Genomic DNA, 19,527 nt, shown 5'->3' with positions numbered 1-19,527 from the left:
TCTTTTTTCTTACCAAAAGGAACTTGGAACATGGTCATGGTGGATGGCAACATATGTACAAGAGTCATAGGCATTGGCACAACCTGCACTGACCTCGGTTGCAGGCAGGATTGTTACAACCAGTTCAACCCTGTAGCAAGCAATGGATATTGTCAACCCGTAGCAGAGTTTGATCAGTGTATTTGTCGCTACATTTGCTAGCTAGTTTCATCGTCCCAAACAAAAAAAATGAAATAAAAAGTATTGTTTGAGGTTTGATTTGTTGCCAAAATTGATTCATTGCCATTGCAATTCAGATAAAAAAAAGTGGTGTTGGGAGTATTATTTGATGCAGATTAGTATCTAGGCTGGGTTTGGTTTGTTTGTTTTTTTTTGTTCTCCCTTGTGCGTTTGGAGTTCTTGTTTCTTGCTTTGGGAGTTTTTGTTTTGTTGTTTTGGGTTCTAGCACCCTTGTACCAGTTATTAATATATATCATTGCCTATCAAAAAAAGTTATACCCATGATATTCTAGTTGAGGGATTTCTTATTTTTCATAAAACTCGAATTTATGTCATTGTTTAAAGAAAATCAAACTAATCACATCACATGTCAAACGTTTCAGAATACTGCTTTATGGCACGAGATGAATTTCGTCTTGTGCCTTTTCCCCACTTTGATTGGTTCATGCAATTTAATTGTATTAATTGATCGACTCTCTTTTGCTGTTTGAGAATAATGATTGGTTTAAAATGTACTTCTTTGGATTCGTGGAAAGAAACTTTGAGCCAAAAATATTGTGCATTTCAGAATATTGTGTATTTAGAGGAAAATATATTTTATAATAACTGTCCACTTAGAATTTCAATAAAATATTAATTAATATTTTTTCCATATCTTATGAAAAAAATAAATCATTCCATTAAAAACAAAATTAGGAGAGATAAAAGTATAATTCAAATGGTAAATTAGGAAAATAAATTATATATTTTAAAAAATTAATAATATTAATTACATTTTTTAATATTCATGTATCTTCTTTTTCTAAGCAGTTATTTTGAAACGAGATATAATTTTTTTTTAAAGACAAATGTTAGTTGTTAGAAATGTTAGTAAATTAATCTCTCTATTGGGTTCGAACCCGAGACCCTTCACCCTTCAACCCATCCAACCCTTATGTCCCTAGCTCTTTCCACTTGAGTTATCTTTCGGGGACCGAGATATAAGTGTGAGGTGCGTAATTGCGTATGTAGTAAAGTCCTATATCATTTCATAAAAAAAAAACGTCCAATATATCAAGGAAATTTCTAATTTTTTTTTTGTTAGAAAGAGGTAAACAATAATTTTTTTCCTGCATCGGAAAAATAAAAACAAGAAATTTCTAATAAAGATTTGTACTTTCAGAAAAAATATACACTGACAGTGCATTATCAGTAAATTCAATTTTTATATTATCCTAAACAATCAGCGATGACATGATTTGAAAGATTCAACAATTTGGTATGACTATGAGTAATGTTAACCATTCAGTTTTCTAGTTTCTACTATCATTCAGCTGAATTTCCCACTTGATTGTGTACTTTGGCATAAAAACATTGATCATAAGGAGTGATTGTCATGACATCACACAAGTAAATTAAACACCCATGATAAAAATTATCTCGAATACCAACAATCCCCAAGTTAACCGTCAATAAGGCACTTTCTTTTAAAAAAATTAAAAAATATACAACTCAAAAAAAAGTTTTTGAAGACAGATATTTTTGGGCCGACCCACTAAAAACTAAAGATGAGCCCAATCCGCGTTTTTGCGGACGTATATTTTCCTGTTGAATTGGTCCTTTGTGCTACCAGAATTTTTGCCCTGGCAATCAATTTTTTGATATGGAACTTATGATTATGACCAATTGACCAAAAAAAAATGAGTATGACCATAAAAGGAGAATAAGGATTTGATTTCGTTCCCGACAAAAAAGGATTTGATTTCGTTAGTATCACTATAAATAGTACTCCCTCCGTTCCTGATCTTTTGTTGTTTAAGGTTATGCACATTGTTTAAGAGTGCAATTATTGATATATTTGCTGACATAAACACCCCTATTTAATGTTGAGTTAGAGTGAAGAGAGAGAATAATAATTATTGGTTAAAAAATTTGTTATGGTTTTGATTGGTGAAAATAAGTGGTGGTAGGTGAGAGAGATAATATTAAATGAGGGTAAACATGGAATAAATTGAGAAAAAATGTATTGGATTTATAAAACAACAAAAGTTTTGGAATTTAGGCCAAAAGTTAAAACAACAAAAGATTAGGAACGGAGGGAGCACTAATATATTTCCTTGAATACCATTAATTTCCACATTCGAAATTGAATCATCCAAATCAACCTGATTTGGTCTCGGATTAAAAATGTCCATAATAAGTGTCTCATTCTTACGTTCATTATTAGAATTAATAGCCCCCAAATTCCCGTTACAAATCAGAATTAACTGCTCATCATTAACTGTCTCATTCTTACTTTTATTCCGTAAGAAAAATAACTTCTATTAAAAAAAAATTAACGAAAGAAAAGAAATATAGTACTAGTTTTGAAGATACTTTTTTAATTGGAAGAAAAACCATCCGAACACGCTTTTATATAAAATATAAAACATTAAAGCAAAAAAAAGTCAATAGCGTAATTTTTTGAAATGAAGTCAATACCATAATTGAATGCTTATCAATGTAATATTCATCCGTTTGTCTGGCGTTTTTTAATAATACACATTTGAATTTAAAAAAAAAAAAACTTTTCTAAAAGGAATTAGAAGTTGTCCACGCCCACATCATTTATCTATAAATAGAACTCATGAATAGTGAAAATGATCAAGGCAAGCATCACAATTCACAAATCACATTCCACGAGAATATTATTTTTTCTACATAAAATGGCTAAGCTCATGTTTTTCACTCTCTTTCTCTTCTTTACATCAGGTACATACATACATGCATCCACATCTTGCTTACTATTGTTAGTTGCTTTTACAATGATTCTTTGAGACTAACATCAAAATTTTAAATCTCTTGTCATTTTTTGTTTTGAAGGAGTTTTGAACATGATCATGGTGGATGGTAACTCATTACACGAGGTGAATAACGATGCCAACAAGAAATGTCAAACAATTCTAAGCGTTGCCCCAACTTGTGTTGACAGCGATTGTAAGGCTAAATGCGCTCAACAGCATCCTTCGAATAGTTACGGATATTGTTTTTACACAGGAGTAGGACAACCTGTTCAATGTATTTGTACCTACCTTTGTAGTTAGGTAGTTACAACAGTACCAAACAAATTAAAGATTTATGGTGTTTGGTTGGTTGTTCTCAAAATTTGTTACACGCCATTGAAATTCAAATAAAAGAAGCATTGATTGAAGTGTTTAATCGTTGATGAATCTTTATATTTTTACAGTCTCGCTTGAATTAGAAATTAATAACAACTATATATAGTACTGGTGTAAAGACATACATCAAGTTAATTATATTTCATCATCTTACCGTATTATTACTAAAATTAAATAAAAAATGTAAAAAGTGAGATGATGAAATTTGGTTAGACCCATGTTTAAAAGTATTTTACATTTCCATATTTATTCGTGTACAAAATTCAAAGAAAGTTCACCGAGATTAATTTATTTAACAAATTATAGATACTCCTCCAACACTATTTATTTTTTAATTAATTATTATTTTTAAATTCAACATTCATTATTATATATCTAGAAGAACTTGTTATTTTGTAAAGTGTGAATAGTGTTAGTGTTATCTATTAAATAATTTGGAGGAGTTGGTTGCGGGAGACAAGTCTTATTGCCTAGGAAGACATGTCGTCCTAAGAATGTGAATTCAAGAGGCAAGAAAATGGAGGAACATGCTACTTTGATTGAAGAGAATTTTGAGTTGTCGGAAGAACTTTTATCTATTCCTATTGCATCAGAGGGGAACCAATTGATGGTCATTTCTTCCAAGCTTTAAGACTTAAGAGCCTCAGGGTGTTCTTACCATAACGAGGATTGCTTAAGCGATGGTTATATTGGAAATGATCTATGACTGTTCAAATGAGTAGTAGTTCAAGGTAGATATTAAGGTAGTTGTTGCAAAGCTCTTCGCATCTTCCTAAGTTTCTTTGGAGGGAAATTGGAGCTGGTTTATTTTTCCCTTTGGGTTTGTTCGACTGGTCACTTGTTATCCTTTGGATTTTTTTTTTCTTTGGTCCTTTACCAATTGGGTTGGTTTTTTTCATGTGATGATGCTTCTTCGTATATCCCTTGGTAGGCTATCTTTGGGCTAGCTTGTATAGCTTTTTGGTTGTCCGGTGCGAGTCTTCTTATTACGTTATTTGTTCTTGGGTTCTTTGAGGTTGTTTTATCGCTGCTCAGCGGCTAGCGATTGCATATACTCACTTTATTTCCTTTTTGCTTTCTAAAAAAATTGCTTATAGTGATTTGATATCAACATTTTAGTAATGTCTTAAAATAAAAAGGAAGTAAAACTATAAAACATACTATATATATAGGGTGTTTCTCATGAGTAGGGGTGGAAATGAGTCGGGTGACTTATCAAGGGCCTACGGCTTGGTTTGGCTTAACTCGTTTATTATAAAGGTTGGGCCTACGCTTTTTAAAAGACTTAATTAACTAAAAAGGCAAGACCCAAGCTATCAAAAAAACCTATTTGACTTAATAGACCGACTTAGTTATATAATATTATTTTTATTAAAAATATAAATAAATATAATAACTGAAATATACTTTAGAAACTCTACACCAAAATAATATACTATTTGGTTTTCATGTTTATATAAATCACATACCACTTCCTTATAGTTGTGTTTGTTTTAAATGAGTAAAGATTTTGTTCTTTGAAATACAATGATATACAGACAAATTTTATTATTTGAAAAAGAAATGTAATGATATATAAAAAGATATATTAGCCCGCTGGTCTATTAGCCAATGGTCTGCAACCCATTGACCTGCATAGATGTAATGATATATAAAACGACAGATTAACTCGTTGGTCTATTAGCCTATAGTCTGCGGCCCATTGACCTTCTTTAGATGTAATTGTCTATTAAATAAGTTTTAAACAGGCTTGTAGGCCAAGCAAGGCCTTGTAACAGTCCAAGTCAGACCTTAAAATTCGGCTTGTGAAAGGCCGCAAGCCAGACTTGGGCCACGAAAAAAGAATGCAGGTCAGGCTTAGGTCACGCAAAGCTTGGCTTGGCTTGACTTATTTCCACCCCTACTCATGAGAAATGTGATTTTATATGAGAAAATGAGAATAAATCACAACTGATGAATCTATTCATTAACGGTCCATATTAAAACAAATTAATAGTCATGTAATCATTTAAAAAATTCATGTGACTTTTAAAAAAAGTGACATGACTTCATGTTGTAAAACAAATTAATAGTCACGTTATATTCTTATTTTCTCATATAAAAACATGTTTCTCATAAGATACATTATATATATATATATATATATATATATATATATATTCGTTAAATTTTTCTAAAAATGTAATACCTCATATGCGTACCCAATATTAATATTATACTCGTATCCGTGCATCCTAGGTTATGTTTTCACTGACTTGTAAAACTATATGATGAATATAGAGAGATTCTTACCAACAAATCAACCCTCCAAAAACATATTTTTGGGCCAGCCCACAAGAAACTAAATACAACTCATGCCCATTCAATAAATTAAGTATTGATGTACACTTTGGAGACACAAAGCTCCACTCACCACATTTGTTGGTTTTATGTTATAACATCGGATCTTTGTCAAAATATAATTCATTATACACACACACACACATATATATATATATATATAATTTGGAGAGCATCAGCCCAAAAAATAATTCATTATAGATATATCTGTCTCAATCATATCATATTTGCTTGAATTTCGTTAATATTCCTATAAATCATGTGCTTCCTTGAATTCCATTGATTTCCGCATTGAAAATTGAATAATCAAAAACAATCCGATTTGACTATAGACTAGAAACGCCCACAACAATGGTCATTACTCTCATTACTAGAATTCATAGCCCCAAATTTTCCTCTAACAAGTCAGAATTAGAAAAAACATAAAAGCAGAAAAAAATAATAATAACATAATTAAAAGCTTATCAATGCAATATTTGTGTTTGTTTCACTTGTTTTTAAAAAAGGCTTTTAAAAAAATTAGAAGATGTAGCTTTCATATCTCCTACACCCACATCACTTATATATATATATAGGACTTATGAATACATAAAATATGTTCAAGTCAAACATCACAAAACACATCCAAGAAAAATACGTTTATTTGGACACACAAAATGGCAAAGTTTGTGTTTTTCATTCTCTTTCTCCTATTCATATTAGGTGTGTAAATCCATCCATTCTTACACATCTTATTTAACTATTATTGATTGTTTTTATGATGATCCATTGAGCTGATGAGTACTCTATCATGCTAACATCAAATTTTAAATCTTTGACAATTTTTTGTGACGTAGGAACGACTCAAAACATGGCGATACGACATGAGAAGGACATGGATGCACAAATTTGTAAAACAGTTATAAGCATTAGCACAACGTGTCTTTTCATGGACTGCAGAGCCAAATGTTATAAATACTTCCCTCGGGGAAGTGCAGGGGATTGTGTCAAAGGAGTTGGATCAGAAGGACAATTTATTGTTTCATGTACTTGTAGCCACATAGTTAACTTTCTATCCTCAAACAAATCAAATCAACTAAATTACAATGTTTGGATTTGTTCTGGAAAATGATTCTGTGTAATTGCAATTCAAATAAAAAAAACACTTTTGGAGTAGTATGTAGTTAGATCACTGGCTAATCTTCTCTATTTCTTCACATGTCGACCCTGACTCTACCATTGGGCTAAAACCTATTTTTCTCTTCTCACTAACGAAAGTATCTTAAATTCTTAATTAGTAGCATCAGCTCTACCGAAAGAAACCTCTCCAACGCACTAAGCCAAATTGGCTAAGTGTGGCTAAAATAGTGTCTCTTCACAACGCATGGTCACGTGCACATGACTTTCATAATTTTTTAATTGTGATGAATTTTTTTTGGTACATCCTATCTTAGGACTATATTATTTTCGATTCCAAAAAGTTGCAACTCTGACAAGTGTCACTCACTCATTCTATGTCTTTCTTCATAAGCTTTCTCTCTTATACTATAATTAGTTGTAGATGATGTCATATTTATATTTTCTGATTTTTTAGTAATTTAAATATTAAATAATTCCATATTTTTAAAAATACTTAATGTATTAATATTGCATTTAATAGTTACTAATGATATTAGAACAATTAATAAAAGTTAATTGTGACTTTTCTACATGTATGCAAACAAAATCTTTTTTTAATGATTATGGTTATTTTTTAAATTACAAAACAAAAAAAATTAAATGTATTATCTCTTACGTTCAAAATGATATCAAATATGCCATAAAAAATTGATATCAAATATTTTTAAAGAATTGATTTAAAAGTTAAGTCAAATTTTATATTTTATGTTTTGGTATATATACATCTCGAAGATGAAAATGATTTTGGTATATTGATTTGACACATAACAAATTAGAAAAAAGAGGAACTAGAATGTAACTAGGATTAGGAAAAAAAAAAGCTTAAATAGGTGATATACATATTTAAAAAAGAAAAGTGAGAGAAAAAATGAAAAAATTCTAATGCATACCGACAAAGTACTCTTATTCAATCCGTGCATGACACGATATCAATACTAGTTAGAAAGATAAATCAGACACTCCAAAGATTAAACTTATATATCTCTGGCTTCTACCACATTAACTATCTTTCAGAATGATATTAAACACACTTTTTAGTAAATAAAAATCACTTGCAAAGATTTTCTTTTTGTCAAACCCGAAGCAGACTGACATGGAAAGCTCAAGAAAAAAAATTCATTGGATCAAATATAAAGTGGATTAAAAAGATAAGTATTATAGCCCAACCAAGCCCAGTGAAGAAAAAAAGGAAAATAATAATAATTAAATTGAAAAATAAAAAGAAAAAAAAATCACAAATCTAGAAGATTCCCTCAACAGAAGCGGGTGCTTTTGGCGCCTCAGTAACAGACTCTATTCCCCAAACCATAACATAAAAATAGGCTTAGTTACAACGTTAGAAGCTATGTTGAGTAGCATTCTGGGTTTTAAATTCCCGGAACCTTCCGGGATTTAAATTCCTAGAATGCTACTCAACATGAAATATATTAAAAATGGGGGCATTTTGGACAATCCCCTCTTTAAAGTGGGGTGGAAAATTAGTTGATGGGGGTGAGAAATTTAATGCTCGAGATTCATATCACCAACAAATCAACCATCTGAACACAGATTTTTGGGCTAGCCCACTAGAAACTAAACACAAGTCCATGCTAATTCAATAAAGTATTGGAAGTTATGTGTGACACTCGGGGCTGACGAGGGCGGGGAGTGATCGCCGGTGTAGTGAGGCATGGACAAGAAGCGGCTCCTAGCAGGCTTCTAGGCGGAGGGGCACATGAACGAACCGATCTCGAACCCGAACAAGAGGTATTCCGAGATTGTGTAGGTATGAGACTATACAGTTGAGGAGGACATAAAAGATTTGATTGGTACTACTCATGACAACTAGATGCATCTTATTTTCGGGAACCTAACTCATGAAAACTCCAATGTTTAGTGTGCTTGCCTTGGAGCAATATTATGATTGATGACCTCGAGGGAAGTTTTCCCGGGAAGTTCACGAGTAAGGACAAAGTGAACTGAAAAGACTCGTGTTGTTACCGTGAGGGAAGTCGTCAGATCGGGATGTTACATTATGACAAAAAAATATTTAATTATATATATATATATATATATATGTATCAGTCATATCATATTCCCTCTTGAATTTTGTTAATAACCTTATAAATCATATGGTTCCTTGAATGCTTATTAAAAAAAATATACTTCCTTGAATTCCATTAATTCCCGCATTGAAAATTGAATAATCCAAAACAATCTGATCCGATTTGGCTATAGACTAGAAACGCCCACAATTAATAGCCCCCGATTCTCCTCCAACAAATCAGAATTAGAAAAAGCGTAAAAGCAGAAAAAAAAATAACAATAGCATAATTAAAAGCTTATCAATGCAATATTTGTGTTTGTTTGACTTATTTTTGAAAAACACTTAAAAAAAATTAAATTAAAAGATGTAGCTTTCATATCTCCCACACCCACGTCACTTATATATTAAGAGGACTTATGAATATGTAAATATGTTCAAGTCAAACATCACAAAACACATCCAAGAAAAATACGTCTAGTGGTATACAAAACATGGCGAAGTTTGTGTTTTTCATTCTCTTTATCTTATTCACATTAGGTGCGTATATCCATCCATTCTTACACATCTTGTTTAACTATTATTGATTGTTTTCACGATGATCCATTGAGTTGATGAGTACTCTATCAGACTAACATCAAATTTTGAAACTTTGACAATTTTTTATTATGTAGGAACGACTCAAAACATGGCGATACGACATGAGAAGGACACAGATATTGCACGAATTTGTAAAACAGTTATAAGCATTAGCACAACGTGTCTTTTCATGGACTGCAAGGCCAAATGTTATAAATACTTCTCTCGGGGAAGTGATGGGGATTGTGTCAAAGGAGTCGGATCAGAAGGACAATTTATTGTTTCATGTACTTGTAGCCACATATGCTAGTTAACTTTGTATCCTCAAACAAATCAAATCAACTAAATTACAATGTTTGGATTTGTTTTGAAAAATGATTCTGTGTAATTGCAATTCAAATAAAAAAAACACTTTTGGAGTAGTATGTAGTTAGATCACTGGTTAATCTTCTATATTTCTTCACATGTCGACCCTAACTCTATCTTTGGGCTAAAAGCTATTGTTCTCTCCTCACTAAGAAAGTATCTTAAATTCTTAATAAGTAGCATCAGCTCTACCGAAAGAAACCTCTCCAAGGCACTAAGCCAGATTGACTAAGTGTGGCTAAAATAGTGTCTCTTCACAACGCGTGCACATCACTTTCATAATTTTTTAATTGTGATGAATTTTTTTGGTATATCCTATCTAATCCTATTATATGATATACTATATACTATTTTCGAATCTAAAATGTTGCAACTCTGACAAGTGTCACTCACTCGTTCTATGTCTTTCTTCATAAACTTTCTCTTTTATACTATAACTAGTATGTATACTCGTGCTGATGCACGGGGGACATATTTCCTAGTATATAATAATTTGCTTTTAATATATAGAATTATTTATTTTGTATGAATGGACAAAAAATCTAAATATAATTTATTGTGTTTTTAATTTGTTTATGATATAATAATATAATATTTGTATGATTTTTGTTTTTATCCTTTTATTTTTGTTTTTCATTTCTCCAAATAAGATGATAGAAAATATGGATTACATATTAAATTACATTTTTTTTACACCATATCATTGTGATTTCCTAAACTCTAAATAAATACGGATGGGTATTCAAAATTTAAAGGATGCAATAATAATATTCTCTTATATAAAATACTATAATATATTTATGAAAAAGCAAGAACATTTAATTAAAAATCGCAATACATATCTCTGGTGGAAAAACACCACATTCCAGTAAAGCATACAAATTTTTTGGATATAAAATCCAATCAATCTAATTGTTCACCACCAAGATAAATAAAAAACACAATAATTTTTTTTTTCCATAATTGACTTCTAGTTGGTTTAATTTTTCACAAAATTAACTCGTTCATGACTCCAACATGAATAACATGTGGATCATCTTTGTGAATCCCGAACCAAACAGAATGATTCTCTGTAAGGTTATTCGCCTTTATGAATTTCTTTCACCCGTTCTTCAAAGTGTATTTAGACTCTCGCCTTAGGCTCCAAGCCAATGATTGGACTTTTGTTATTTTTAATTGAAAATATTTTAATGTAAACGTTCTTCCCCGTCAGATCCTATTTTCACAAGCAAATTATAATGCTTTTGTAGATCTATTCCTAAAAATATTTAAAAAGTCTAAATAAAAGTATAAAAGTTATATTAAAACATCTTTACTATCATACTTTTATTCCCTTTTATATATATTTCCTATTAAAATTTATGAAAAACACTACTTAAAATATTTAAGAAATATATTATTTTAAATATATGGATGACTCCCTTTAAATTTGTTTTAATATATGGATTTTTTTATATAAATGATAAATAAATACAAATATAATTTAATGTTTAATTAATATGATTATGATATCTTTTCGATGTACCAAAAACTAAAAAGCATTATTGGCCCCTGATGTTTAACTTTGTGCAAATCTTCCCCTACTCTATTTTTGTCGACGTTTCTACCCCTCATGTTTTCAAACAATGCACCGTCTACCCTCCGTCAGTCAGGCTTTCTCAGAAGAGGTTCCTGAGTGGATTGGAGAGATGAAGAGGAGTATATGAAGTTGATGATGATCAAGGAAATGATATAAATTAAATTTTCTTGATGTATATATCAATTATGTATGTAACTGAACTGGTTAAATGAATGTTTTACTACTTACAGGTAGTTTGAATCTCCCATGCCCCATTTTTCCAATTTCACTTGTAATTTCCACGTGGCAGGTCAAAAAAATATACAAAAAAGCGTTTTTTAACGTCTGACTGACGGAGGGGTAGATGGTGCACTGTTTGAAAACATGAGGGGTAGAAACATCGACAAAAATAGAGTAGGGGCAGAATTTGCACAAACTTGAAACATCAGAGGCCAAAAGTGTTTTTTAGCCAAAAAATAATAATATGATCATGATATAAAAATTGAATATGTAATAAATTGCATGATTTTTATTTTTCTATTTCGTTTTTCCCATATTTAAATAATTTTACATAATTAATAACATATAGAAGATGTGATATTTTTTTGGTACATCGGACTCATAAATTGCACCATCCAGGAATTGATCTCCGGGCCTCCCCCCTCAACCCATAAAATAATAATAGAATTTGCTCTTTTCTTATTTTTAATTGAAAATATTTTAATGTAAACGTTCTTCACCATCAGATTCTAGATTCACAATCAAATTGTAATGCATTCGTATATCTACTCCTAAAAATATTTAAAAAGTCTAAAAAATGTTTAAAAATTATATTAAAACATATTCTATTAGTTTCAACTTGAAGGTATTTTTATGCTAAATGTTCCCCATCGTATCAGCTTTTTAATATGTAACATAAACATCAACAAATATAGACTATATATTTTCAACCCCGTGTGGCAAACCTCTCTCTCTCTCTCTCTCCCTCCCTCCCTCCCTCCCTCTCTCTCTAATGTATAAACGACTTGTTATTCCAACAACTTGTTCATTTAGAAGTCGAATTAATCTATGTTGAGAGATTGTTATGCTAATTGGATGCTTGTAGAACTTTAATTTAGCGACTCAATAATTTATTTTTCTGTCTCATGGAAAAACTTAAACATAAAAAAATATAAGCTATATATGTTCATTTATTCCGATTGTCGTCAAAATTTCATATATATATGTACACACATTGAAACTTATGAAAAAAAAATATATTGTTGGTTATTTTTAACTTGAAAATATTTTAATATAAATGTAAGACCCCGTGGAATCTATATTTTCACAATCAAATTAAAATGGTTTTGCATATCTACTCTTAAATTTTTTTAAAAGTATAGAAAAAGTACTAAATGTTTATTAAAACTTTATCTATTAGTTTCAATCTAAAGTATTTTCATGCAAAATGTTCAACATGTAGGAGCTTTGTACTATATAATTAATAAATATAGACTAAAGATGTTAATTCTCCTCTAATCCCTCATGGGAGCCCTATATTCACAATCAAATTATAATGCTTCCATATATATACCCTTAAATTATTTACACAGGTTGGGAAGAGTACTAAAATTAAATTAAAACATATTTTATATTAATTTCAACTTGTTTTGACATAAAATTTTTCTACCCATATGAGCTTTATAATTTGTAACTTCAACATAAATAAAAGTTATATATGTTCATTTATTCCAATTCCAGTCAATATTTCATATTTATATATATATATATATATAACTTTAAACTTATGAAAAATAAATCTAAAATTATATTAAAAATTATTTTTGTTATTTTCAAATTTAACATATTTTAATATAATGGAATCTCTATTTTTACAATCAACTTAAAATGGTTATGTATATCTACTCTTAAAATTAACTAAAAGTCTGGGAATATTGCTAAAATTATATTAAAATATCTTCTATCAGTTTCAACTTGAAAGTATTTTCACGCAAAATGTTCCTCATTTAGGAGCTTTTTACTATATAATTAATAAATATAGACTAAATATGTTTATTCTTCTCTAATTCCCCGTGGGAGCCCTATATTCATAATCAAATTATAATGTTTTTGTATATCTACTTTTAAATTATTTAAAAAGTATGGAAACTTTACTAAAATTACATTAAAACATTTTATATTAGTTTTAACGGGAAAGTATTTTCATGCAAACTGTTCCTCATGTAGGAGCTTTGTAGGCTCCGGTTTTAGCTCTATGTATTGTGGGTTTTGTTGTAGGGTTTTTAGTCTGCTCGGCTTGAATCTATTCTTGCAGGGTAGATGTTGGGTTGTTTAGAGGTTTTTGGGAGGTTTTGTGGTGTTTGGGAGGTTGTTGTAGGACTAATATGTTTTGCCAGCTTTCGGTTGCCTTGGTTACTGTACCCATATTGAGAGGGGATATTTCTCAACTATCATATATATATATATATATTTCATTTTCAAAAAAAAAAACATATTTAACTTTAAACTTATGAAAAAAAAACTAAAATTATATTAAAATTTAAAATGCTCTTCCCCGTGGAATTTCTATTTTCACAATTAAATTAAAATGTTTATGTATATCTACTCTTAAAATTAATTAAAAGTATGAGAAAATTACTAATATTATACTAAAAAATTTTCTGTTAGTTTCAACTTGAAAGTATTTTCACGCCAAATGTTTCTCATGTAAGAGCTTTTTACTATATAAATAATAAATATAGACTAAATATGTTTATTTTTCTCTAATTCTCCGTAGGAGTCCTATATTCGCAATCAAATTGTTATTTTTTAAAAAAATTATTTTCAAAATTTTTAAAACTAATTTTCAAACAAAAGAATTTAAGAGATTAAAATAGTTGTTATTAATTTCCAATTCAAACACTTGTGTTATTTTTTTCCAATTCAAACGCTTGTATTATTCTTGTAACAAAAAAAATGCTCGTGTTAATAGCTGGCACAATTTAATGATAATAACTGGAAATAAATATAGCACCAAGTTTTTAAATTTAAATTAGAAGAAAAACAATAATTTAAAATTAGGGTGAAAGCAGGTTGATTTTATTATAGAAGAGGCGTGTAGTACAATATAAATGGTTTTTTTTAAGCTTTTAATTCCATTTCAATAAAAAGATTGGTTTCCCAAAAAATTAGTAACACTATAGTTATTTTACAGTGTTTAATTTCATCCCTTTCTCAAGATCTAGAAGAGTGGAGGAAAATGAAAAGAACAATAGCAATAAAAAAAACAACACTGGTAAACATGTAATTAAAGGATAATAAAGCAGGCCATTGAACAACTAAATCAAGTAAACTAAATTCCTCACATATAATTTTCCTTCACTGAAGTATTAAAATAAAAACTACTCTTGTTGCGCAACTCGATCACTTATTTACTTTGTTATATGACTTCACCCACGATTATGATATGAGTTACATGCCAAAACCACATAACTCCAGTACCAATATGATCAATGTCAATAGATTCTGGAAGGCATAAAAATTAAATACTTAAACTTTTCAGGCGATCGGTACTCAGGTAATCGAGCTTTCCTGCATGCCTCTCTTTTATCTGCATATTTCTAATTAAACGATAGAGGGATTGCATTGAATGTAAATCATTTAATTAGAGTACTAAAATTGGACTGCACCTAACTCGGGAAAAAAATATTTTAAAAGTCTGAAAAAAGTACTAAAATTATAACAAATAACAAAACATTTCTATTAGTATCAACTTGAAAGTATTTTCATGAAAAATGTTGCTCCTCGTATGAGCTTTTTAATATATAACTTAAACATAAAAACAAATATAAGTTTTTTTAATATGTAACTTAAACTTAAATGCGCCTGTGCTGCTACTTTTTATCTTCTTTTGCTTTTTGTTGTTTGATTTACTCTATCTTGTTGTATTATGGGCTGGGGTACCCCTTATACCTCCAATTTCTAATACAATTTGGCGTATAAAAAAAAAGTACTCCTTTTGAAATTAAGCATTTAATATAGTCCAAGCAATCACTAATTAAGTTTTAAATGTTCCTAATTCACTCCTTTTTCTTTGGTAAAAATTAAGTTAATCCCTTTTTTTTTGGTAAAAATTAAATCACTCCATTGCATTAGAAAGATGTGGAAACTGGAAAGTAAAAAACAATCGGTTGTGTGCGTGCAACGTGTGCCTTTACACATTATCAAAAATTTATTTAATAATTACATAATAAATTTGCATTTTCAAGTCTGGATTACATAATAAACTTGCATTTTTCCTAAAGACTTGTGCAGGTGAATCATAAATAATATAGGATGAAGATCGGTGATATATTTTAAAGTTCAATCTATCCCTCATGTAGTAGAGTTTGGCCCTTCTCACTTTCTTCTAGTCAATCACCTTTATCTCCTTTATGTTTGGTGAATACAGTGGAAATAGATTATGGATGTCAACCCAAGCCACCATCCTTCTAATTCTGAATGTTCAATTGAGGCCAGCATTACGCCTAGAAATAACAATACCTTTTATAATTGAAATACGCCTCTTATTTTCAGGAACTTCCATTGTACACTCTTAAGAGCAACCAACCCTTCATAATAGAAACACAAAGGACCCTCCACCCCAACCATAATTCCAGAATCAAAATTTGTGCCAAAATAAAAGGATCCGCTTTTAAATTCAGCTTTCTTGGATGCCTTTCTTTTGTCTGCGTATTTCTAATTAAAAGATTTAGGGATTGCATTGGATGTAAATCATTTAATTAGAGTACTGAAATTGGACTGCACCTAGATCTTTCTCCAAGCTTCTTCAATTACAAATATAAAGCATAAAAAAGTTAGAATTAAGATAATTATACGAAATGTTCCATGGTAGAAACAGAATTAATTAAGAAGGGAAAAATACATAAACCTCCTCACTTGGATTGGAGAACTGTTATTGAGAACCAAATGAAAACATGGTTAATAACAAATTTTTACCGTTAATTAATAATCACAATAAACAAAACACATTGACAAATATCAATTCAGTTACTTACTGTATATACCTCGAATAAACTTGGGATCCACCTTGTCAATTATAGAGCTAAGTTTGTAAAAGTTGGGGAGTTTTTTTGAAGCCACTGCCTTAGCTTGCTTGAATTCCATTCCATCATGAACAATGGTCATAAAACAAAGACTAAATCTGTACATTATTAGCATGAGTAGTAGAAACAGAGACTAAATCTGTATATTGTTAGCAAGGATGAAAAAATCAAACCTTTTGCTGCAATAACAGAAGCAAAACGTAACACCAACCTACAAAAACTCAAAGTTGTAGGGTTTCAAAATCTCAAACCACAAAGAACAAAGTAAAAGAATGAGGAAGAAGAACAATAGAGGAAGAAGAACGAAAGAGGAATAGTAGAACACACAAAAAATCAAACCTTTTGCTACACACAAAGAAGGAAAACTGAAAAACAAAACTCTAGTTTGGTTCCCAACAAAATAAATACAAATAAAAATGGTTAATTGAAAAACAAAGATAAGAAAGATTCAAGCAAGTGCTACGAATGCCACCATCAAGAAAACGCAGACTGTAGAAGATAGAAGGAGTCATGTTTTGAACCAAAACTTCATGTCTTATTTATAGGTGCAGCCTCATAAAATCTGTAAAAATGAGTTGGCAAAATAAACCAATCAATACAAAATGTGATAGAATCTAAATATTTAAACTCAAGTTGTTGTAAATTGTAGAGGTAATCAACACAAATAATGGCATTTGAGGCAATCAAGACCAGATATTTTGAATTTGAATTATCTCATTGGTCAGCTTGGGATGACAGTGGTTAGGTTCAACAACAAAATTCAATTTATAATTGATTGGTATTAAGAAAGGTGATGTTTACGAAATATTCAAAAGAAGCACATTATTTCAAGGAGTGGAAGATAAATGAGAGATTAATGGTGAATCAGATCTTTTAAATTTTTTTAGATGCTAAAACGTGATTGGTTTAGTGATAGGTGGTGGGATTTAAATTTGAATTAATAATTGAGGATAGATATATTATAGATTAAAAATGGTGAGTAATATATGATTGGCTAGGTTAGTGGTGACATTAAATATTGTGAACATATTTTTTAAATGGTTTAAGTTGTTAAATAGTGATTGGCTTAGAAATAGGTAGTGGATAATTAATGTGAGTGAATAATGAATGTTAGTCAAATGTTAGGTTAAAAAATTTCAAAAAATAAAATAATTTACATGGCTTATTACATGCTTACCCTTGAATAATACATCAAATAGCAATTGAGCCATTCCCAAGTTTCCTAAAATAGTAATATTAATTTCTTTTTGAATTAATTTATTCTTGGAAAAATGCTTGAAATCTATCCTAGTGTTTGCCAAGTGTCAATACTTTCCTTCTTCTAGGTTCTCTTTTATATTGTATTTAGATTAGTCGGTAGATGATGTCATATTTATATTTTCTGATTTTTTAGTAATTTGAATATTAAATAATTTCATATTTTCAAAAATACTTAATGTATTAATATTACATTTAATAGTTAATGACATTAGAATAATTAATAAAGTCAATTTTGACTTTTCTACGTGTATGCTAACAAAATATTTTTTTAATGATTATGGTTATTTTTTATATTACTAAAAGAAAATTAAATGTAATATTCAAAATGTTATCAAATAGGCCATAAAAAATTAATATCAAATATTTTTAAAGAAATGATTTAAAAGTTAAGTCAAAATTTATATTTTATGTTTTCGTATATACATCTTGAAGATGAAAATGATTTTGGTATATTGATTTGACGCATAACAAATTAGAGAAAAAAGGAACTAGAATGTAACTAGGATTAGAAAAAAAAACTTAAATAGGTGATATACATATTTAAAAAAGAAAAATGAGAGAAGAAATATGAAAAAAAGTATAAAGCATACCGACAAAGTACTCTTATTCAATCCGTGCATAACACGAGATCAATACTAGTTAGAAAGATAAATTACACCCTCTAAAGATTAAACTTATATGTCTCCGACTCTTACCACATGAGCTATCTTTTGGATCAAATATAAATTGGATAAAAAAGATAAGTATTATAGCCTAACCAAGCCGTAGTGAAGAAAAAAAGGAAAATAACAATAATAAAATTGAAAAAGAAAAAGAAAAAAATCACAAATCTAGAAGATTCCATCAACAGAAGCGGGTGCTATTGGCGCCTCAGTAACAGACTCTATTCCCCAAAGCGGAACATAAAAATAGACTTATTTACCCCGTTGGAAGCTATGTTGAGTAGCATTCCGAGTTTTAAATTCTCGGAACCTTCCGAGATTTAAATTCTCGGAATGCTACTCAACATGGAATATATTAAAAACGGGGGCATTATGGACAATCTCCACTTTAAAGTGGGATGAAATATTGGTTGATGGGGGCGGGAAATTTAATGCCCGAGATTCGTATCACCAACAAATCAACCATCTGAAAACAGATTTTTGGGCCAGTCCACAAGTAACTAAACAAAAGTCCATGCCAATTCAATAAAGTATTGGAAGTTATGACAACAAAATAATTCATCATATATTTAGTTTATTTTTATAATTTGGAGGGCGTCTGCCCAAAAATAAATTCATTATAGATATATTTGTATCAGTCATATCATATTCCCTTGAATTTTGTTAATAACCGTATAAATCATATGCTTCCTTGAATGCTTATAAAAAAAATGCTTCCTTGAATTCCATTAATTCCCGCATTGAAATTTGAATAATACAAAATAATCTGATCCGATTGGGCTATAGACTAGAAATGGCCACAACAACTCATTAGTTACTCTCATTACTAGAATTAATAGCCCCAGATTCTCATCTACTATATTAGAATTAGAACAAGCGTAAAAGCAGAAAAACAAATAATAGCATAATTAAATGCTTATCAATGCAATATTTGTGTTTGCTTGACTTATTTTTAGAAAATACTTAAAAAAAAAATTAAATTAGAAGATGTAGCTTTCATATCTCCCACACTCACATCACTTATATATTAATAGGACTTATGAATACGTAAATATGTTCAAGTCAAACATCACAAAACACATTCAAGGAATTTCTACATAAAAAATGGTGAAGTTTGTGTTTTTCATTCTCTTTCTCCTTT

Source organism: Lotus japonicus, chromosome 4, assembly GCF_012489685.1.
Source record: "Lotus japonicus ecotype B-129 chromosome 4, LjGifu_v1.2".
In the NCBI taxonomy this organism is placed as follows: domain Eukaryota; kingdom Viridiplantae; phylum Streptophyta; class Magnoliopsida; order Fabales; family Fabaceae; genus Lotus; species Lotus japonicus.
Note: the sequence above shows the minus strand (reverse complement) of the source record.